The sequence below is a fragment of the Sebastes fasciatus genome, chromosome 2 (genome assembly GCF_043250625.1).
Source record: "Sebastes fasciatus isolate fSebFas1 chromosome 2, fSebFas1.pri, whole genome shotgun sequence".
Classification (NCBI taxonomy): domain Eukaryota; kingdom Metazoa; phylum Chordata; class Actinopteri; order Perciformes; family Sebastidae; genus Sebastes; species Sebastes fasciatus.
In genome coordinates, this window is record NC_133796.1 from 23,763,826 (window position 1) to 23,786,973 (window position 23,148).

At 41.0% G+C, this 23,148-nt stretch overlaps 1 long non-coding RNA gene across 1 annotated transcript in view; it reads right to left on the reverse strand.

The window, feature by feature from the left end:
• Positions 1-1,197: 1,197 nt before the first annotated feature.
• Positions 1,198-23,148, reverse strand: part of LOC141755349 (uncharacterized) — a 141,745-nt gene continuing 119,794 nt past the window's right edge. Inside the window, exons 2-3 of the long non-coding RNA XR_012591059.1 lie at positions 2,551-2,638; positions 1,198-2,030 (exon numbers count right to left, since the gene is read on the reverse strand). This is a non-coding gene — a long non-coding RNA (uncharacterized LOC141755349). The remainder of the gene's footprint in view (positions 2,031-2,550; positions 2,639-23,148) is intronic.

Sequence of the window (23,148 nt, forward strand, 5' to 3'; positions counted from 1 at the left end):
CAGACCCCGGCACTGGAATTTGCTCTGGCTGAATTCAAGCTAACTGCTAACTGCAGGTCTGTCCTTGTCTCCCAGAGCTGCTGCTCGCTCTACTCCCTGCAGAGTAGTCTCCTAACAGCGTGGAGGAGGAGGCGAGGGTGTGAGTCGTTTTCTCGTTTCCACCAAAAAGTTCACAGGCCATGAATGTATTATTGACAAGCCCTCGGGGCAGCTCTCCTCCTTCATCCTCTAGACTGAGGCCTTCAACACAGTAGATGTATTTGACATAACGTCAGCATTGTTACCTCTTCACATTCTGTTGATAATGTTAGTTCATATTTGAATTTTTAAACTAAAATGATTGGCTATAACTTACACATTGCACCTTTAATGAAATAAATTAAAATTGAATACAGAATGCTTATGCATTGACATGAATCATGTTTGTTAATTCACTTTAAAACATTTATAGTAATTACACAGAGAGTTTGTGGAGATCAGAGGTAGATCTGCCTGATACAGTACTCTGACGGATCAGTGTCAAACAGGCTGGTACCTGGAGGTAGCTTGACAGAGGAACAACACATATGTCAGGGAAGAGGTGCTGCTGGAGACAACTGTGGGAGACCTGGCTATTTCCAAGTTGTTGGTTTTATTTTATTAAGTACAATTTTATTTTAATCTTGTGTACTGGTGAGTTCGCTCTGATGGAAGAATCAAGCCAGGGTGTTTAGCTATAATATGCTTGTTGAATCACTTCTCAGTGAATGGAACTTTTGAAAGGACCGTGTTGAAAGTCTGCAAAGCAAGTACCAAATCTTTGACAACAGATTTGCAACAAGGAAAACTTGACCTTGCAGACATTGTGAGAGTGATGTCAGACATTCAAATCTTATTTTCAAATGTTTAAATCCTTTTTTGGGGGGGTTAAAAGCATAGTTTAGACTTTTAGAATATATTCATTCATGTACACAGACAAGTACAAGTACTTTTGTTGCCTAAGCCTAACCTATTCGATATTTTCTTAAACCTAACTAAGTCATTTTATTTTGAAAAGACTGGAGCAGAAACTGAAACCTGCGTTGCTGGACATTTGTAGGAAAAGGCCTGAAATATCATTTGTGGAAAGTCGTGCTGAGCATCACGAATAAAAAGGGAATTTTGTGTCTTTGTACACAATTAAAATAAATTATTTCTTAACTATTTCACAAACTGCCATAAGACTGTGTTGGCTTTGTACACACCATCCATCCTTAACACCTCCCTATCACAAGCATGCTATACAAGAACATGGCACTTCATGCGCTCGAAAAAAAATTGCAAGTTACTAATCATGTTTTCCCCAAAACATACTTATTCTACTAAAACAAATATAAATGTAATATCTTGGAGACAGGGTTGCCACTCTGCTGTCATAGCTGATCTTCACCTGTGTCAGCTAAATTAGATAAACTAAATATGGTGAAGGTCGTGAAGAGGTCATGAAGATGTATACAGATCACAGAAAGAGACTGCAAAAATATAACTCACACTGTGTCTTAGTTGGCAGCTGGTGGCTTCTTTCGATGTACCTATGTGAACCTAGGAAAGGTATTGTAAACCATACCTGGAAAGAAAACAGAAACACGTAGATAGGACTCGACTGTGATGACAGTCGCCTGTTTGTGACGAGCCAGCTCAGCTGCGTTGGTAAGGTTACAGTTATGTTAAGAAGGTGAAAGAAGAAGGGAGACATGGAAGGCGGCGAGTGTTAAGGGCCTTCATAATAAGTGAGAGGTGGGAGCAAGAAAAGTGTCAGAAGGTTGAGAGGACTGTGAATGGAAACACTGGCCCGGCTTGTCGTGTCATTTCAGCAGACTCTCCGAGGACAGCATTGTTTCCGGAAGCTTCAGCTTCCCCCCGCCGCCAGTACAAGACGTTCCTCTCTGCGGCCGTCGCTGCTAACAGACGCCATCAGTCACACTGGCTCAGAAACCACTCGCTTCCAATCTCACCACTGCTGTGAAGGCAACTGCTCGAGCTTGTCTCACAAATCTGCTCCTCTGTGTGCTCTGCAAGCAAAGACATATATTTACCCACCGTCACAACAACACACACACACACACCCACGAACAAACGCACACAGAATTCTTTCGTCACTTTGCCAGAACCAAAAAGCACTCCTACTGAAATTTGTCGCTGTCCTGCTTTTTATATCCCTAGTTGGATGCTGGATTTACACTGACAGAATCCACCTCATGTCCACCATGTTTCCTGGGCTTACTGTCTTCAATCTGAGCATTAAGGGCTCACCACGCCACATATTCTCATGTACTCTACTGGATGGAAACTTGTCCACGGACCATTTGGGAGATTTTGGTCTAATAACAATATAATGCCGGTAATTAATTGTTTCTTTTCTGTGATTTTCCTGCATCAATGTCCCAGATTTTCAGCTTTGAATACTCATTTAAAGGACCAATGTTTAACAATTAAGAGGATCTATTGGCAGAAATGGAATGTAAATATTAATAAGTATGTTTTCTTTAGTGTATAATCAGCTGATAATAAGAATCGTTGTGTTTTCGTTACCTTAGAATGAGCCGTTTATATCTACGTAGTGAGCGGGTCCCCTCTCCACGGAGTCCGCCGTGTTGCTCCGCCATGTTTCAACAGTAGCCTAGAACGGACAAACCAAACTCTGTTAACTTCTCCTGCTTGGGCCGGAGTCAATAACGTTACTCGCTCCCGTCGCTGCCACTCTCTCTCTTGCTTCACCACTCACTTCCCACAAACACACACACTCTACACACTGGCTCTGCTCCAAATGACTTACACTACTCTTACAACAACTGGCTCTAGAGAGGGCTATTCACGTTTTTGTGTTGGCCACTGTAGCTCTCCAACACGCTTGGCACATGGGGGAGGCTTCAGTTGGTTGCAATCTCCACACCTCACCGCTAGATACCACCAGATCCTACACACTGGACCTTTAACACACAGAGAGGTCACATGCTTTTCATGGACAATTACAAAAATGTAATGACATTCTTGTCACTATAGTGAGGAAATTATTGATGGTGCACACATTAAGGAGGAAAAGCATTGGTGATTGGGTCTGTGTTGAACGGTGATGGCTGGATGTACGCCAGGTTTTATGTTAATGGTGTCACTTTTATGTGCACTGTCTTTTTTGTTAACCCATATGGACGGTTGCAGTATGTGTATTTTTAATATGTTTAATGTGTCTCATGGTCAAGTGTGTGGGCGTTCATTGTTTCACCTGCAGCTGCAAGACAAATTTCCCTCAGGGACCGATAAAGATAGAGCTAAAAGTTAAAATCGTGCTCCATGAATTTAGAAATATGTAAACGTGTGTGGTTCACGTGTGACAAGTTATTACATTGTGAATAACATAACATACAATAACAAGGTAGAAAAAACTGCCTTTGCGGAGACTGACTGCATCGATAACTGTATTCATCATTAGAAGTAAATTAGCCAATAACAATATTGAGTTTGGTGAAGAGAAGCATGAGGCTACTGCTGAAAATGGAAATCTTTAGAGCTCCCACATACAGTACCTTTTTATCTTTTTATGAACCCCATACAATTTCATTTTCATCCCTCCCTACACATCTACATTAAATGTGTACATCATTTCATGCTCTGTTTTCTAGTCTCCTCGCCACTGCACCATTCACCTCTATATATGCACATCCTTCTCCTGCACAACCCCTCCACAAACCAGATCAACATGCATTCACTCCTCCCTAATGAACACAAATGCATAATTCAACCCCATTACCACCTTCGCTCCTCCCATGTACCGTAAGTGACAAACTGACTAATATCCATAAGCAGTTGAGTTGTTGGTGGATTTGACCTTTGATCTCAAAAGCAGCCATGTGTTTGAGAATTTGTATAGCCAGCGAACCATTCACGGCTACACATTAATCAACAAGGCAGGAAGTGCAGTGTAGTGTAATGAATTGGTATTATTCCCAGACAGGGGTTGGCTTAATTTTCTTCATATTCTGTATCATACTGTATTGAATTCTGGAAATTTTTGCTGAATGTTTATGTTTTGCTTTGTCCAGAGCAATGGGCACCTCTGGGTCTGAAAAGTGAAGCCAATGTGAAAGTGCCTTAAACTTGTATTCGTTCTAATAGCCAGCAGGGGGCGACTCCTCTGGTTGCAAAAAGAAGTCTGATTGTATAGAAGTCTATGAGAAAATGACCCTACTTCTCACTTGATTTATTACCTCAGTAAACATTGTAAACATGAGTTTATGGTCTCAATCACTAGTTTCAAGTCTTCTTCAATACAGCATGATGTTCATTTAGTAAATAATGGTCCCATTTAGAGTCAAATAGACCATAAAGCAGGTTATGATTTAGGGCGTGGCTACCTTGTGATTGACAAGTCACTACTTCGGTGTTGTCTGGTCTGGGAGTTGTCTGTGTTTTTCGTCTTACAACTTTAACCCTTTCACAGTGTGTTTTCAGTTCATGAAAGTTATCCAAAACCTTTTTTGTCGCCTAAAAATGTCTTATTCAGCATTCGGTTGTACTTAGCTCCATCCTCTCATGTCACTTCTGGTTGCAAAAAAAACCAACATGGTGACAGACGAAATGCTGAACTTGAGGCTTCAAAACAGCAGTCCACAAACCAATAGGTGACAAATGATACAGAGCGACAAAGTCCACATAGGGAGGAAGTTAGGGTGGATGGATGGGTCAAACAAACACAGGACTTTCACACAGGAGAAAGTTGTGCACAACCCAGCTGTTATGTCCCATGTGAAACCAAAAGTCAGCGTTGACCTATTTTACCCTACTTTTGTTACGTAACTTACACACTTAACTAGTGCCACGAAGCCTACATACGCAACAAACATACTTTATTTTTACCCAAACCACAATCTTTTCCTAAACCTAACCAAGTAGTTTTGTTGTCTAAGTCCAAAGTTGTTATTTTTTCAATACACAATGTTAAGTTTCACTTTCACAATGTCGTAGGTGCAGTTTGGCCCATCTGAAGCATTAGAATGGTAGTGATAACCACTGGTAACGCCCATTGAATCGGCTGATAACGTTTAAAATGGGTGCCTTCTCTCTCCCTCTGTGTGTCTCTCTCTCTCTCTCCTTCTCAGCTGCTATTATTTATTCAGTTTGTTTGGCGGGACTCAGTAGCCGCGGCAGCCCCGGCCTGGCAGACCTATCGAACTGTGGCATAATAGATGTAATACATCAATGCGTTTGAGCTGAGAGCCTTTAATTAGGCCTTCCTGCTCGTTTCATCAATTCCCCCCTGCCCTCCTGAGATTTGGGGGAAGGGTGGGGGGTGATACTGAAAGGCCTCCTGCGCTGCATGTGAATCACTGCACCTCCACCTCCCCGGCCCATTCCTCAGCCTCCTCAGTAGACTCTTTGTCCCTGAAAATCGCCAGCCCCCAGCCTCCTGTCCTCCTCCTTACCCAGCCCATTGCCACTCATGTCTGCAGGGTCAGACAGCATAAAATGCTAATCCTCACCTGAATGTCAATAATTAAAAACCTGTCGCCCTTCAGGATTTGAAAAGCATTGGCTTTCTTTCAGAAAGCAGCAGAGATATCCAATAAGAAATGAATGATTCGGAGAATGTATTTGTGTGTATTTGAGTGTTTGTGCCTGCATACATGCATGTGTGTGTGTTTGTGTCGATGACCTTGCTCCCCAGGTGCTGTTGAAATGTGTCATGTTAAATAAACGCCAAGCAGGACCCAGTGGTGACCAGCAGCACAACTGCAAACACAGACCAATCTCCTGCTGATTTTGCCATTTTCTGTTTAACATTCCTCGCCGTTCGCATTTCAAATGAACCATAGCAACAACATCTGACATTTACCACAAGTTAAAATATGACCACACCAGACCACATAACTGAGGGCCGGCAGCACTGGAGGCAGAGGCTGATCTAAGTAAGCATAAATTGAGGATGACTGCTCTACAGCCTTTCAGTGCTGAATGCCAGACCATTGATTGCATTCACACGTATTATAGACATTATAGATTGCTTTTGTTTCAGATGAACAAAACCATTGAATGAAATTCAATTCCTGAATCCAAATGTAACTCTATTTTTCATGACATTCAAGAACACACGTTATCCAGGAAGACATTACATCAAGCGTTTAAAGGGGTGCATGTGTGTGTGTGTCTGTGTGTGTGTGTGTGTAAATTAATGCAAGGAAAATCTGTATGTAGCACTGCGTTGCATTTCTCCAGGCGGTATTGAGTTGTTTTTTTATCACAGCAAAAAGAAACTAGAGGGAGATTAAGTTAACTAAGGCTAATGTCCCTCAAAATTACCTCCACTTTAAGTAAAGATTCTGTCGGTATCCATGTGCTTTCGGTAGCCTAAAGGGCTGCACTAGCATACATATTTACAGCCAGACATTTTCTCCATGATCGGGTGATCAAAGAAAAAGCATGCACTGGCTGATGATGGTAAATACAGCTCATAGGAACACATTAGAAGGACCAGCTTGTCCCCGTACAGATGAAAAGGTGCCAGAACGTACCGTGCCAACAGCACATCGTGGTTGTATAAGGTAAAGAATGTTTCTTCACTGTCACGGAGCATTTGAAAGTAAAGGTTGCGTCCCGCTCTCTGAACGAGACTAATCAATAACATTGCCTCAGTACCTAATGATATTTCCACACAAAGAGTGCAGGCTTTGATGAAAAGGATTTTCAAAAGATGTGATCCTGCACTGAAAAAGCATCTTAACCATGGAGATCAGCTGAAACATAAAAAATATATATTTTTAGACGGTCATGCTGGGGGAAGTATATTCCATACGAAGAACAAAGCATTCAAAATATTCATAGAGTTTGTCAAATACATGCAGTACTCGACATTATCATGCTGGGGAAACACATACAATATGAGGCAGCCCATGCTGTACACAGCAGGAAGTTTATATCCTGATGGGATTGAAGGCCAAACAGCGTAAATGCTGAGAGGCCCACTCAGAAGAGGAGACGCCCTGGAAGAGCTGCAGATCAGAGGACATCGCTGGAACTTATTATATTGACTCGGCTGCTTGCCAGCTGAAAGGGCGAGACCTTAACCGAGGCTCAGATTCCTGCTCCATGATCATAAACTTTGTGATGTGACAATAATGAAAAGAAGACAGGCAAATTGTGGGAAAGTTTTGAAAGCCACATTAATGCAACAGCAGTTCAGTCCCGTTGGATGTGCAACTCCAGTGAACAGCATATAAAATTGATTTAGGATTTAGGAAAACGCACTTGGCACGGGCTTCATAATGAACGACAGATGGCATCATTCTGTTATCCATCTTGTCAAGGATGCAAAGTATTTTTTCCTAGAAAAACGTAGAAAATAAGCACGTGTGCTTACATACACAAGCATATATGCACATCCAGCATCGACTGTATTGGTTTATAAATATAGTATAAATATTGTATAGTACCTTCACTCCACATGATGAACTGCCCACAGTCTGTTAATTCCACAGAAGCTAATCCCTTCAGTCTTTTGCTAATATATCCATTACATGAGTGATGCTCCCATAAGCCAGCCCTAGTCAGTAAATAATTCTGGTTAATTAAAGCCAAGACATCCATCTTTGCCTTGGCTTTGTGTGCCGACTCTGAGAAAGGCATGTTCTATTAATAAAACAGTGGTTATCACCACTGTTGATGTAGTTTCAAACCTCTTAATTAGACTGTAGATTTCAAATGGAAATGAATGGCCAATAATTAATTGGAAAAGGGGAAATGACACTTCATGTCCACAATGGCACACCCATCAGGACACCAGCAGGGGACGGCTCTGTAAGGCAAACACGCTGAAGTTAAAACTAGTATTGTTTTGTGTATTTAGAAGTTCATGTCAGTAAACTGCTTCTTTGCCAGGGGAGATTGGTAGTTAATGACCAGTTAAAGGAAGCCCACAAGCTTGTTAGTAGCATGCATGTCTATTTATGCTCTAAAATTCAATGTCTGTGAATTCAGTCTTGTGGTAATATGTGAATAATGTCTGTTGTGTTAGTCATGTGTCTAATGTGATGTTGATGTCTATATTCTGATGTTACTGACACTGTAGTTTGAGCTTACCCACCATGCTGCACCGAAAGCAAATGGGGGTCATTAATAAATGATTGACTGATTGAATATTTTGTAAGACAAAACATCCTTATTTGTGTATACGGTATACTTTATCTGAGGCAACCTCCTCGTCACAAGTTTAAAAAGATACAAGATATGTGTTTTCATGGGAGAGAGGGCTCATTAGTAGGTCCTTGACTTTTAGTGATCTCCAATATTGTTTGAAATTTCCATTTAATTTTTACAAATGGGAAATTATACCCAAGAGGAAGCAGTCAGTATTTAGATTTTCTATTAAACAGCAAATTAATTTCATACGCCGCAAAATGTTGATGATTTAACTAGCTTTAGTTCTTCCCCAGTATACCAGGACCAAATGCATAATGTCCCCAGGGCATTACTCGAAATATGATTATTCTCCGCTGGTAAAATAATTAACTGTGGAAAACACATTAGGTCTTTCTGCATTTCTCAACAACAAATTAACTCATCTACTGTATGTCTCTCTGTATGTCTGTCTGTCTGTCTGTCTGTCTCTGCCAGGTGTACAGTGGAAGGAGTTGTTTAAAAAGACAAATACATGCAAGCATATGTATTTACTGATAAATCAGCATAAATCCTGTATTCAGTATTAGTAAATGAGAAGAAGATGAAGCTGGATCTATTGCTAATATGAGAGAAGAACGATTCAATTCAATTCAATTCAATTTATTTTTATATAGCGTCAAATCATAAAAGAAGTTATCTCGAGAAGCTTTATATATAGAGCAGGTCTTAGACCGTACACCATAGTTTAGAGATCAAACAAGATCCACCAAGCGCACTGTGGCCAGGAAAAACTCCCCGTTTAGTGGGAAGAAACCTGGAGCAGAACCGGGCTCTGGGTGGGCGGCCATCTGCAGAGACCGGTTGGGGGGAGAGGGGGAGAGAGAGAGAGAGAGAGAGAGAGAGAGAGAGAGAGAGAGAGAGAGAGAGAGAGAGAGAGAGAGAGAGAGAGGCAACCACAATAATAGCACAGGAGCTGTAATAACTAATACAAGTAGCACTAATAACAGAAATCAACAGCAGTGGATGCAAAAGAGTGATAATGCAACTATCGGAATTGATATCATTGGGTCGTCCTCAGACGGGCTTTCAAGCGGAGCTTCCAGCTGTCTCAGTCCACCATACATCTGTTTAGCTCGCCAGCACCATCCAGCATCTCTCCTCAGTACGTCCATGTATGTTGGTGTGGGACGTCCCTGTGATCGATGCCCGTGCGTTGGTTCCCGCAGCACCAGCATGCTTGCTGGGAGTTCTTGATGTCTTTGGCAGTGACTGAGAAGTCTCATTCTCCAGGCTGCCACATCATTCATCTCTATTGAACAGTGAATTTACTAAGGACACTGATAATTAGGTTATTTACATTCATTTTTGTTTTTGGATTTTTTAGAATATTTAAATGCATAAGCATGTGTTTTTAATAGGGCTGTCAAAGTTAATGCAATAGTAACGTGTTAACGCAAATTAATATTAACGCCACTAACTTCTTTAATGCATTAACGCAACTTGCGATAAAAATCTGACGGGCATGCCAATCTTTTGGAGGTTGTAGCGGGCTCAGTTTTAAAGCTAGAGTGAAGATACTGGTATCCTATGAAACTAAAAAACCTAAGGAATCAATTGATACCAATATCATACCAGCAAAGGTTCCAAACTTACGCTAAATTTTGGCGAGGAAAAACTGGCAAGGCCATTTTTAAAGGGGTTCCTTGACCTCTGACCTCAAGATATGTGAATGAAAATGGGTTCTATGGGTACCCACGAGTCTCCACTTTACAGACATGCCCACTTTATCATAACCACATGCAGTTTTGGGCAAGTCATAGTCAAGTCAGCACACTGACACACTGACAGCTGTTGTTGCCTGTTGGGCTGCAGTTTGCCATGTTATGATTTGAGCATATTTTTTATGCTAAATGCAGTACCTGTGAGGGTTTCTGGGCAATATATGTCATTGTTTTGTGTTGTTAATTGATTTCCAATAATAAATATCTACAAACATTTGCATAAAGCAGCATATTTGCCAACTCCCATGTTGATAAGAGTATTAAATACTTGACAAATCTCCCTTTAAGGTACATTTTGAACAGATAAAAAAATGTATTTGCGATTAATCACGATTAACTATTTTAATCGATTGATAGCCATCATTTTTTAAAGTGTTCAATTTGGGATTTTAATGTAGAATATTATCCACATAAAAGACAAAAAAAGGGAACTACATTTACAGATAATGGTGAATGGGATTCAAAAAATAAGAGCTAAAGAACCTTTGGGGATGCTAAGAGAGACATTTTGAGCAGTGGCAAATAGTGACAAATATGGGTCTATTACTGTAGTACAGTAGCTGTTATCAGAGCTATAGTGCTGTTTCCAGCAAGAAGCCAACTGTATTAAAGGCTGCATGTCTATCAAGAAAAATATAGGAGTGATGCATTGTTTTGAGAGTTTACATTTGGCTCAGTTTTGAAAATGTTTGACAACAGGAAAAGACCAAATGCCATGTATTTCAAATGTCACTTTAACAAGATTCTACAACCGTGCTAGCGGTGTTTACCATGTTCACCATTTTAGTTTAGCTTGTGAGCTTGCTAATGTTGGTTAATTAGCACTTACATAAATACTAGATATCGAGAGAAATCCGTTCAATTGTTATATATTTAGTTAATAGATAGTTCAGACTGGACCAAAGCGATGGACTGACCAACTTCGCCCTCCCTAGAGCCATGTGTCCTTGTTGACAGGTTTGCTAAACACTCCTTTATTTTGGTGCCATTTTTTTTTTTTATATCAACCATAGCTCTTTGCAAACGGTGGATCTCTGATTTTCTGACTGATGTCTTTGTGAAGCTGATCACTATAATTGATTGGTTTAATAGAGAACAGCACCCAGTCTGGTATTAAATGCAGCAGTCTGTTTTCACCTACAATAATAGGAGTGTGATAATTATTTCATTACTCAATATAATCATCATTTTTGCCATTTGTGAGTGAACAATAAGGTTTTCAGAGAATCTGTAATCCACTTTAAACGTAGAGTCCACAGAACTGTGATACAAAAGGAATTATATTATAAAACAATCTCTCTGTGTGACAGCAATCAGCAATCAGCAGTTTGAAAATGCCAATATGTCTAAAAATTAGAAGCCATTTTCTCATACTGATGATGCTCTCCACAGGGAACATGGTGCTAATGGAAGTTTGGGCAGGGAGCCTTTTTAATAGTTGTGCAAAAGTCATGTAAGAAAGGAAAAGAAATTCACTTTGCCTTTAGCCCAGTCTTCAAACTGACACTTAGACATCATCTGCGTCTTTATATAATCACAGACTTCACTCAAGACGTGCATGGTTTTGCAGGTATACAGCAAGCTGGTAAGTTTTAATAGAAACTCTCCCTAAATTATATCAAATTCGCCATAAACTGCAGATCTTAATATAGCCTAACTGTGGGGTTAATTTCACCTGCAGCTCATGCTCTTTGGCCTGATCCATATACTGTAGTGGAAAGTTTCCCTCCTCTTTGTAGACCACAGTCTGTATATAAGATGTGGATGTAGTCACCGTGACGTCACCCATTGGTTTGTGGACTGCTGTTTTGAAGCCTCGAGTTCGGCATTTTGGCCGTCGCCATCTTGTTTTTTTGCAACCAGAAGTGACACGAGACGGTGGAGCTAAGTACAATCGAATACTGAATAAGACATTTTTAGGGGACCAAAATGTTACAATTAACTTTAATGAAGTGAAAACACACTGTGAAAGGGTTAAAGTTTTAGGGTTAAGGGTTAAACGCACAACTCCCAGACCGGACAACGACGTGGTAGCGACCTGTCAATCACAAGGTAGCCATGACCCAAAACATACCCTGGTTTATGGTCTATTTGACTCTAAATGGGATCATAAATTACTAAATGAACATCATGTTGTATTGGAGAAGACTTGAAACTAGCGATTGAGACCATAAACTCATGTTTACAATATTTACTGAGGTAATAAGTCAGGTGAGAAGTAGGGTCATTTAGACTTCTATACAATCAGACTTATTTTTGCAACCAGAGGAGTCGCCCCCTGCTGGCTATTATGCAAGTTTAAGGCACTTTTCTGACCCGGAGTTGCACTGATAAAGACTCACACTGCCCATTCAAAAGCAAACCAAGGGTTGTAAACAAAAGTTACATGGATTAGTTTACAGACAAACAGTCTGTCATCCTACAGTGTAAAATTTGATGGCGAGGAAATCAAATGTGAGTTAGTGTATTTGTCAGTACATTTGCTATAGTTTACCATCTGTGGTCTTTATCTAAGGTAATATGAAATGTGTTTTTGGTACAAAAATGTGAAAAAAAGACTGTTGTTTGATAATACGGCACATACCGGCTGTCATTGTTCTCGTTTGCCAAATCAAGCCGACTAAACTGTCAAGATTTTTTCAAAAAGAAAAGAAAAAAGAGGAGAGTTCACTGTATGGTGTAAATGTGCCATAATTCCCATATGCCTCGTGTCTAAAGAATCCCAGACACTTTGACGTACAGAGGAGACGGAATAACAACAAAATATTGTAAACTATTCATGAAAAAGAACTTCAACTTTGAAGTGCTTACATCACCACAGCTATAAATGTGGGTCATATTAGGCTGGATGCCAGTTAGCAGAATTTGTCGATTCCTTTTATGTGTCCATCATTTCCATGTTTGCTAGTTTCAGCTTCTTCCTCTAAGTGCAGCTTGTCTGTATTTGAAATTTGATGGCGAAATGTTGAGATGCCCCTGATAGATTAAATGATTTGCAAGGATTTCTGACAGTTTTTCTTATTTTGGTGGCACAGATAATCCGATACCACTGTTATTTCATACCTGACAAATGCTGCTAATTGGCATCCAACCTAATACGACACACCTCTGTAGGAGAGGTGCTGAGGTGCTTTCATTATTTTGGTCTAGCCCTCCTCATATTCTTTCTGCTTCTGCATCTGCTAGATGTAGAATTTTTTTGTTTTTGTTTCAGTCAGTAATTTAAAATTAGTAATAATTTGTTTTGTAAATATTTTACAATACATGTGCAAGAGTGCACACAGTAATAACAGCAACATATTTGGTACACCTTATAACATAATGCAAGCAAATACACCAACATGGTGGCCATAACAAATAACACATAGATCAACATATGCAAATGGTTCGTATGATATCTTACGTAAAGTTATTCTTCATTTTCCGTGCGTTTTCCTAAAATGTCAAGCAACATGTGGCTATTTCCACTCAGGAAACTTGGTTAGATTAATGCAACAAAACTACTTTGTTAGGTTTAGGAAAATATCAACTTGGTTAGGTTTAGGTAACAAAACTACTTTGTTAGGTTTAGGCAACAAAACTACTTATTTAGGTTTAGGCAACAAAACTACTTTGTTAGGTTTAGAAAAATATCAACTTTGTTAGGTTTAGGCAACAAAACTACTTAGTTAGGTTTAGGAAAAGATCGTGGTTTGGGTTAAAATAACACCAGAAGTGGCGTAACTTTAGTACGGAAGTTGCGTTACAAATAAATCAACGTTGACTTCTGGTTTCACACTGGATACAAACACCGGTCTCCTGTGCGAAAGTCCAGTGTTTTTTGACCCGCCCATTCACCCTGACATCCTCCCTACACGGCGCTTGTTGCTCTTCCACTTCCTGGTTCACATTACATGGATTACATACAAATTGATTTTGTGGGATATACATGAATTACAGTGCATTCCTATTCGTAGGTATAGCTACAAAAGGTGTATGAGAACAGCTTGCAGAGGAGAATCAACACTGCTCCTGGACAGTCTCAACAGACTATTATAGGGCTATTGTATTGAACTGGGTTGCTATTTTTGTGTTTCATGTTTCTAACATGAGCAGTATAATTCACCATGGGAACAAAACTGTGTCTATATAACACAATAAAGAGGGGACTAAAAGACTCACAGCCTCTTTCCTAATGAGCCTTGTAGGACCTCACGCTGTTTGATGTCTAGTCTGTTTCATCCAACCCAGACACCGTCTCCATTGCCCCCTAACCCTCTCTGTCCAAGGAGGGGACTGGCAGGCTGGCACCCCTCTGCCCTATGCCTGCCACCCACCAGGCCTGACCATGTTCTCCACTTCATTTACCTTATGCTTTGCTCCTCTGCCAGGCTGGGGCCAGAGGCCAAAACGTAGACAGATATGCACCTGCAAGGCAGCGTCCCTTGGGATTAAAGCAGGCAGTTAATTTTGTTTGCGTTTTGACAGGGTGTTTTTAATTTTACCTGCCAGCGTGGGTTTGTTCAGGCGGTCTCTCTGGACCTCTGTCTAGTGTGACCTATCATCACCATATGGTCACAGCTCCCACAGCTCACTACTGATAGACCTGCTGGCGCTGCTGTAAAAGAGTCATTTAACCTGTGTTGATGCAATATTATGGTTTTAATGTGCCAAATATTGTCTGAACTCTCATTCCCAACTGTTTCCCCTCGAAATATAATTTCACACAATGTTGTAACAGACAGGATAGTGATTTTTGTTAATGACGATTGTTTTTTTTGTTTGTGTGTTTTTGACATGTGCTCACAGCTTTCTTCTTTTCATGTTTTTGATCACCAAGTTAAACCAGAGGCAATGAAAACTTGACAGATTTGATATCATTGTTCTAGATCTGAGGACTTTACACAGTGAGTTGAGACAGTGAGCCTGTGTGTCTTGGCAACTTCCAACTTCAAATATTTTCATGTTTTCTCCATGAGATTAAGGTTTGATTTAATGGAAAGGGTTGTTTTCACAGTAAAAGGCACAGAAGATGAAAAGGAGTGAGAATGCAATCAAAGTAAGAGTTGGAGGGGAAACAGAAGTTCTGTGAATGTTTAATAAAACAGCCGGAAAAGAGAAGCAGTGAGTAAAGCGCATCGAATAAGGACCAACCAGTGTTGAGATCATAACGATGCTGGACAATTCTACTGCAGGATATATGCTGGCATGAGATGTGTGTTGTGTGTGAGGAATGCAATGTATGAAGAAAGCTAGTATGTTAAGAAAGGAGCGTTTTGTTCATCTCTGGCTTACATGTCATTGACAAGACAAGCTGGGGCCTCTGGTCTGCTCACTGTTTGCATTGTATTCCTCTTATTTTCTGATTAAATCTATTTTCACTTTTATGCACATTAACCCATCCCTGCTCCTTTTTACATTTACTGTCAAATGACAGTAATTTCTTGACAGCTACCAGCTCCCAACTATCTTTTTAACCACACCACAACTGCACAATTATCACTTACTTTGTTACAGCAAAAAGCATTAAACAGACGATGAATGTGCACAACAGGAAAGGTTGTACTGAAGCCTCAGATTTGCCTAAATTTAGAGATTGCAGAAGTGCCAAATGGTTGTTGCCAATTAGCACTAGGTTACCAGGAATGAAATATTAAACTCAGGTTGTGTTGTTTGATTGTTTTTTGGCCCTGTTCAGACCTGGTATTAACATGCGTCCTGAGTGATCCGATCACAAGTGGACAGCTCTTAAGTACAGGTGTGAACGCACTCAATATGCATTGAGGACACATTGGGCACCCAATTGCTCAGACCAGATTAAGAGGTGGTCTGGGCCACATATGACCACATTATTTTGGCAGTGTGTACGTGAATGTGTCCTGGGCCACATTAAGAGCCACCTACTCAACTTACGTCCAGCTGGGATCCGCGGGGTCTCACTGCGCCCCTCATGTGAATAGACAGGCAGACGCGAGCGCTTGTCTACTTCCTGGCATGGAAACGGCTTCTGTGCTCTACTGTATCTGTCGGTACAACTGTATTTTATTAATCTTATCTATAAGCTAAATATCTACAGACTATCAGACTAGGCACGCAAAGTGCATTATTATCATATTGTCGGAGATGTGTCTGTGTTTTTGTTCCGGTGCTCTGCACAGAGCTAACACCCGCTCGCTTGCTCGTTCTCTTCGCCGGCTCTCTGAAGCTCTGTACCCCCCTGCTGCCTGGCAAAGGCAGAGGTGCTGGCGGTGCGGAGGTCCCCGGGGACCGCTGGTACAATAACCTTTTATTTTGATGTTAAAAATAAAAAAATAAAATGTTCCCGAATTCACGAATATGTAGGATATTACTACTGACATTCATGTAATATTACGTCACAACATCTGCTGTATTGGCCATGTGTTTATTATGTGTTTATTTGCATATAGAGCGGGGAAGTGAGATCTGATCACAAGTTGTCAGTCAAGACGCATGTGGAGACACATTCTAATGCCAGATGTGAACAGATGTACTTAAAGCTGTCCACTTTTAATCCGATCACTCAGGACGCATGTTAATGCCAGGTCTGAACAGGGCCACTGCCACGAAACACAGTCACCTCTCGAGTCAAGTGACTCCTGAATTTTATGTGGGTGATAATGGCCATGACCACTGCGAATTGTCGATTTCGATTGGCTGGAAGGTATAACCCGACGAGGAAAGCAATAGTGAGACTTTTGCTTTGAGCTGAGTGGAAAAAAAGGCAAATTAGCTTCTCAGTCAGAACCACAGACATTTTATTTGATGTTTGCATCCATCTGAACATCCAAATCAACTAAGAGCATGAGGAGGAAAGAGACAAGATCAGTCTGAGGGACAGCTGTAGGGAGAGGGAGAGACGACATGCGACCAGAAAACTGAACAGAAAAAGAGATGTGGGAAGTGAGATGTGATGGATAAGAGTGAGCTGTAAAGAGAGATAGCGATGAAGACTAAAGAATAAAATGGACGAGCTGCGGACCTGCGTTACGACCTGCTCATGCATTTTGGTCTTCACTGAGACATGGCTTCATCAGGACATTCCCGACTCTCTGTGTGACAGGAGTGAGATGTCAGAGAAAAACAGAGGAGGGGGCCTCTGTGTTTACATGAATGACAACTGGTGTAGACAATACACGATGCGTCAGACCGTCTGTAACCCCGACGTTGAACTTGTCTGCGTGAGCTTGAGACCCGTTTATCTGACTCGAGAGTTTGGAAACATCATCCTCTGCACTGTGTATGTTCCACCCAGCAGGAACGCTGCTAGCGCAGCCGCCCAGGTCACAGACTGTGTTCAACAACAACTTTTACGCTGGTCTGAGGCTCCGTTTTTTATCTTAGGGGACTTCAACCACTGGAAACTGAAAACGTCACTTCCAGGTTTTGAACAACATGTCAAATGTGAGACCAGGGAGGACAAACTCCTTGTTAAATGCTATGGTAATGTAAAGAATGCTTTTGTGTCTAAAGCCAAACCCCCACTGCCAAACTCAGACCATAACATAGTGCACCTCATCCCCACTTACAGAACCGTTCTCAAACGTAGCAAACCAAGACTATAAAGGTTTTGGACGAATGACAGCATTGAGTCCCTCAAAGGATTTTTCCTTTCCACTGACTGGAATATCTTCCATGGGATGGCCGTGGACACTGCTACAGAGACTGTTACGGATTATATTAAATTTTCTGTGGACATGGTCATACCGCAGAAAGAGATAACTGTGTATCCGAACAATAAACCACATATAACTAAGGAGGTTAAGGACTGCATTAACCGCAAAAAACTAGCATTTAAAAAAAAAGGACAGAATTCAACTGAAAACTTTACAAAAATAACTTAATCAGTTGCTAAAGGAAGCCGGGAGGAAACATAAAGAGGCCATAACACAACTTTGCGGCTAATAATACAAGTAAACTGTGGGATACTATGAGGAAAATCACCAACATGGCTCCATCTCATAACCCCCAACGACCTGCAAAAAGCAAGGGAGCTGAATAACTTTTACCTGAGATTTGAAATAAGAGACTTTTCTTCTGAATGTAGAGATGTTTCTGACTCAATCTCTGTCTCTGAGCAGGACGCTAGGTTGGTGATGGAACCTCATAAAATAAAATTACTTTTTAAACAACTCTGCACTAAGAAGGCCGCAGGGCCAGATGGGATATCTGCTTTTCTTCTTAAAACATGTGCAGAGGAGCTAACATCAGCATGGTGCCCCATCTTCCAAAAATCTGTGGCCTCCCACACAATCCCCTCCCTCTGGAAGAAATCGATAATTACACCGCTCCCTAAAAAGACGTGACCAAAGGTCAACAATGACTTCAGGCCGGTGGCTATGACATCCATTGTCTTGAAGTGTTTTGAGAGGATGATGGTGACACTGCTCACTTTTCAGTTTGCCTATAAGCAAGGCCGCAGCACAGATGATGCTATTAATTGTATCACTCATTTGGTAAGTAAACACCTTGAGGATCCAAAAGCTTATGCACCTGTGTTGTTTGTTGACTTTAGCTAACCCTTTAACACCCTGCAGCTGCACTTGCTCATGGGAAAGATGAGAGAGATGAATGTAAATCCTTTCACCTTAAAATGGTCCCTCTCTTTTCTGACAAACAGAACGCAGCAGGTCAGGTTCAACAGCGTCCTCTCGGAACCCAGGTCGATCAGCACTGGTGCCGTGTTAGCTCCCCGGTCCTCTTCACATTATACACAAACTACTATAAACGATCCCACCCCGAGAACTTTATTATTAAGTTCTCAGATGACACAGCCATACTCAGCCTGCTACACAGAGCTAGAGGCCCACTGGACTATTTCTCTGAAATAGAGGAATTTGTGCAGTGGTGTGACAACAACCACCTCGAGTTAAATGTGAGGAAGACCGAGGAGATGATGTTTGTACCAAAGATGGTGGGTGACCTCAGGCCTGTGGTTATTAAAAATACACCTATCACACAGGTCTGTTCATACAGGTATTTAGGGGTCCACATCGACAACACTCTCTGCTGGAAGGTACGTACATGTTGGATACCTCTGCTCCAAACTTCAACAGCATGTGTACTTTTAAAGCAGACTCAGGTTCTTTGGAGTGGAGCAGAAGATCATGTTACTTTTCTACCAGGCTGTCTTGGAAAGTATCACAAGATACGGCATCACGGCCTGCTACGGTAACCTGACCGTGCAGTTGAGGTCACAGATTTCTTGCCTGGTGCAGACTGCCATGAAGATTATGGGGGTCAAAAACCACCCTACCCTCCAGATGCTTTATGAGCAGTCTGTCATCAGACAGGCCCAGCAAATTGTGTCAGACCCAACTCACATCTTACATCAGGAGTACCAACTTTTACCTTTTGGCAGGAGATATAGAGTCCCACGGAGCAGATTGAACCGTTACAAACATTCATTCTTGCCGATGTCCATTAAACTTCTCAACAACTCGTAATATAAAGTTATCATAAGGACAGTGCAAAATACACAGGGAGAGGGCAATATGTTAAGACAGCAAATAGGTGACATAAGTGCAATAAAAAGGAAGTACAATAGGTGACAAAAAAATCATGCAATGACAATGCAATATGTTAGGACAGTGCAATATGTTAAATAAGGACAGTGCAATATGTTAGGACAGTGCAATATGTTAAATAGGTACAGTGCAATATGTTAGGACAGAGCAATATGTTAAATTGTGACAGTGCAATATGTTTAGACAGTGCATTATGTTAGGACAGTGCAATATGTTTAGACAGTGCAGTATGTTAAATAGGGACAGTGCAATATGTTTAGAAAGTGCAATATGTTAGGACAGTGCAATGTGTGAAATAGGGATAGTGAAATATGTTGCACCTGTGTAATATTGGGCTATTGTCTGTGCAATATGGGCAAGACAGTAGACGGTGAAGTGCACTACCTGGGTGCAATACCTGCCATGGTGTGTGTGATAGTATGTGCCATTATGTACGTGGACTGTGTATGTGTTGAAACATCTGTTTCTGTGAAACTGTTTCCCTGTCTTATGTGGAATCGTTTATTATTATTATTGTTGTTGTTGTTTTAATTTAGTGTTTGTAACTGCAGTTGGACGGAACCCAGGAAAAATTTCCCCACAGGGGACAATAAAAGTATATCTTATCTTATCTTATGACTGTCTGTGACAGAGGAAGGGGGAGAGAGAGGCAGCCTGTGTGAGGGAGAGAGAGAGCGCTAATGTTAGAGAGGGTCTAAGGCTTTCGCTTTTTTAGTGCTTTTGGAACCAGCCTCAAGTGTCCATTCCAAGAACTGCAGTTTTTGGCACTTCCACATTAGCTTTATTTTTCAGCCTCGGAGGTTGTCGCTTTGTATTTGTGTTACTCATTGACAACAACTGTGTTTGTTGGTAGCAAATGTCAATTTTAAAGAAAGTATGGCACACAAATAATCAGGCAAAACATACATTTCTTGCATACATTTCCTTTATGAGTCTATGCATATTTAAATGTGCCAGGAAAGCAAAATAGCAACCACAGAATAATGTATAAAGAATGCAAATACACTGATTCTTCCAAAAATGCCAGTGAGAAGAAGTATCTTTTTTATAAAACGAGAATCCTACAACTAAACTAAACTTTACCGCTTCATCCTTAAAGTGCCTGTTGCCCATTGTTACCCCCTTACCTCTCTAACGAGTTTACTAGCAGAATGCAGTGGCATCTATTCTTGATATTGAGATCAAAATGAGTTATACAAGTAAATGAACAACTGATATTTTTTTTAATTTGATTATATGCTGTTTTGTTCTCAACAGTATAATACCCTCCAAGTTTTTAGGTTCTGTGACTGTAATGGATGACATGGAGGCGAACAACCATCCAATGTGAAGCTTGTCTGGTATTATTCCTTACTTATTTTCTATAACAGGACACCTTAGAGTGTAATAATACATTTATGCCATGACCTCTTACCACAAGTAAAATGAGAAGCTGTGTTTAAGTTTTTCATTTGTATCTATTTTAGGCCAAGACTTCATTAGTAGCCTACAGAGTACTATATCTGTGTCTTTGATGAACACCGGCAGCTAATCAGAAGCCAGTATTCCCTGGCCATGGTACATTGTGGTAACTATTGGACTGCGTTGTGTGTCAAATTAAGGGCTGTTTTTATTATTTTAATTTGTTTGGCTTTTATGTGTCTGGAGAACACTAGATTTATAAAAGACATCTCCTGATTTCAACCGCATCTGGTCATAATTGGATGAAAATGATGACACTTCAGCATCCACTGAAATCTCTACAAGTCAAATGGTCTTTTTGCAGTCAATAATATGAGGTAAGCAGAAGAGTAGACCTACTGGGATGGGAACAAAGCGAAGCGATTGACCTTGCTAATGTTAAATTAGTAAACACAATAATAAGGCTGCACAATTCCCAGAGCAAACAAGAAGCATAAGATGTAATGCTCTTTTCCTCCCTCTCATCTTTTTTATCTCTGTATTTATCTGAGAAACCCAAACAATCCTCTCTGCTTCTCTTCTGAGCTCAATGGGTAAAAAAAACAACAACAACAAAAAACAGCTATATTTTCATCTGAAGCTGTTTTCTAAAATAGCACAACATTAAAACATATATTTGGAAGGAATATCCATTTAAAAGCGTGGGATATATTCTCTGCAATTATGATCTCATGGGCGGATTATGAGTCAATGGGCCCCTGGGCAGACATTCAGAAGGCCAAACCATCTTCCCTAGCCCAGTCTCTCAGCAAAGCGTGTAATAGACCAGCCTGTCCACCGGATGAAAGCGTGTCAGTGTCATGTTTTGTGTCATGAATAGTATACGCCTGCATGAAGGTGCAGTGTTTTGTAGTGACGGAAGTCTAACTTCAGAGCTACTTAGGTAGTATATAAAGTGAGAAAGACCACTTATGGTGGGTGGGTCCAACAAACACAAGACTTTCAATCGGTAGACCCGTGTCCAACTGGTCGAGGAAGATTACCGCATACCGAGCCTGGTTCTGCCCAAGGTTTGTACACGAGGGACGTTTTTTTCTTGCCACTGTCAGACCCGCCATCAGGGGGGTTTAAAGGGTACAGATGACCTCCGGTCCAAGGCCAGGGGGGTCCCATGCAAAGGTCTATGGTTGCCCTTTAAATGGATCAAGTACAACAATTTACTCACTGACCTATATCACTGACAGTACAAGTTAAATGTATTTACATGATACACTAGAATGGCACTCGGAGAGCGCAGACCTCCGCCAAGGTGCCTGACTTTAAAAAGAGTTTTAAAGCTAGAGTGAAGATACTTGTATAAAACTACACTACCTGGAGTGGGTGTGGATGAGGGGCCCAATTTGGAAAGTCTGTCCCTCTGCCCATAATTCCTAATGGCTGGCCTGGCCACTGTCGCACCAAGTGCATGCTCATGGTGGGTCTCTTGTTGGGTCTCTAAATTATAGAGTACGGTCTAGACCAGCTGTCTAGCAGTGGTTTCCGTTCTGACATTACGTTATTTCCATACGTGTTTTACTTAGTTTACGTACTTATGTTAAGCCCAACAATGACGTTTTCCCTGAACCTAAGTCAGTGGTTTTGTTGCCCCCTGCTGGTACTGTATGTTAATACAGGCATGTAATATTCACATCTCTGCGGGACAAAACGTGACACTGACACACTATCTTCTGGTGGACAGACGGGTCTATTACACACTTTGGCGTAATGTCGGGTTGGAGCAAGACATGGACTTGAGATGCTTTTGCCCATGTTTTGCATCTCTTTGTAGTCGTAACACATCTGTCTATGGTTTTGTGTCTCTATGTGGTCGTTATGCATCTTTTTGTGGTTTTGTGTCTCTTTGTGGTCGTTTTTGCATGTCTTTGTAGTGGTTTTTCTTTTTCTTTTTAGTCTTTTTGAGTCTCTTCCTGGTTGGTATGTGTCTCTTTGAGTGACATTTTATAGGTGAAGGCCAGGGGGGATCCTAACACTTTGGGCCCCTGGGCCTGTGCCTGGTAGCCCTGTTCATTAATTCATCCATGGACCTACATTGCTGCTATAGTGAGAAATAAATAAAGAGGTAAAAAAATAAGAGAAGAACAATTTGGACAGAGTGTGATGTTGCCGTTTCCCTCCTGCTGTGTTTAAGTTGAAAAGGCTGATACATTTAGTTCCATAAAAGCTTTTCTTCGACTCCTGTGGTTTTCTGTACAGTTGCTTTTCAGAAAGGAAGAGAATTACAAGCTAAGGAATATCATTACCTGTAAGTAATGCCA